Source organism: Octodon degus, unplaced genomic scaffold (assembly GCF_000260255.1).
Source record: "Octodon degus isolate 3935 unplaced genomic scaffold, OctDeg1.0 scaffold00228, whole genome shotgun sequence".
Classification (NCBI taxonomy): domain Eukaryota; kingdom Metazoa; phylum Chordata; class Mammalia; order Rodentia; family Octodontidae; genus Octodon; species Octodon degus.
This window is the reverse complement of record NW_004524804.1, coordinates 379,147-380,499: the sequence shown is the minus strand read 5'-3', so window position 1 is coordinate 380,499 and position 1,353 is coordinate 379,147.

Sequence of the window (1,353 nt, the reverse complement as noted above, 5' to 3'; positions counted from 1 at the left end):
TCTCTCTCTCTCTCTCTCTCTCTCTCTCTCTCTCTCTCTCTCTCTCTCTCACCTTGTTTCTCCTTACAAATAAGTCATCTTCCTTTCTTAAGCCCCATCCCTCTAATTCTTTAGTGGTGTTGTGTCTGCAATCCTGATTGGCTGTGAGCTCTGGATGTGACACCAGTACTGGAAAATAAAAATAAAAACAAAACCACACACACACGTACATGCACACACACACAGACACCCACAAATTGTGGGTGTAGTTCAGTGTAGAATGAATGACAATTCTTAAACTGTCCAGGCTGGGCTCGAACTTGGGATCCTCTTATCTCAGCTTAACAGAGTGTTTGGAATTATAGACATACACTCTCATATCTGTGTTCTGTATATTTTCTGATCAATGTTTTTAACATTTATATACTTTCTCTACCTGAGAAAGTACAGGTATGAGGTATACTTTCACCTTTATTTTCCAGATGCCTCCCTGTTTGTCCCAACACTGTTAATAGTATGCCCACATTTCTTCCACAGATATGAAATGCTACCTACAAGCTTCATAGACAGTCTTCAAGAGACCACAGGCAGGCCGCTGATGCTGAAAACCAGTCCGCCCCATGACACGCTGAGTGCTCACACCCTACAAATGCGTGTGTGACATCTCCAAAGTGGTGCGAATGTGGGATTCCTGGAGAGTCAGTTTTGCTGCCACAGCACATCCTCTCCAGTGTCAGAGGGGTTTGGGTTGACTGTGTTGCAAAAACGACTTCAACCACATTGCAGAATGACCAGAACTTAATACAGTATTTTCAGGGCTGGCGAGATAGCTCAGCAGACCAAGAGCATCTTAAGAAAGCGCAGGGACTGAGGTTCGATCCCCAGCACCACGTGTGGGTGGGCCCTGCCCCCAGGCCTGCTGAGCTGGCCACCAAGTCCGGGCATGGTGGCACATGCCTGTAATCACAGTGCCGAACAGGCTGAAAACAGGAAGATCACTAGGAGTCTGAGCTGAGTAGTGAGACCCTGTACTGAATATATTTTTAAAAATTTTTTTTCAAATTTCTTAGAGCTACGGATCGCAAAATGCAGACCTCAAGCATTCCAGAACTAGTGGTGTCAGCATTCTTAGTCTTAATGAAGTGTTTTTGAAGTCTGTATGAAGGTATCTGTGTTCAGTACTAGCTGTAAAATGGGTCCATAGAGCGAGCGCACAATGAGAGTCAAGCTTTAGGAGACAATGAAGCACTCGGAATTGGTGGCATGAGAAGTCCCCGGAGGCACTTCACGGGGCTGTTTACTGAGATGCTTTTAATTTAACCTGGGGCGCACGCTGAGCAGGTCTTGAGCAGTGATAATTCTATCTGTCTGTCT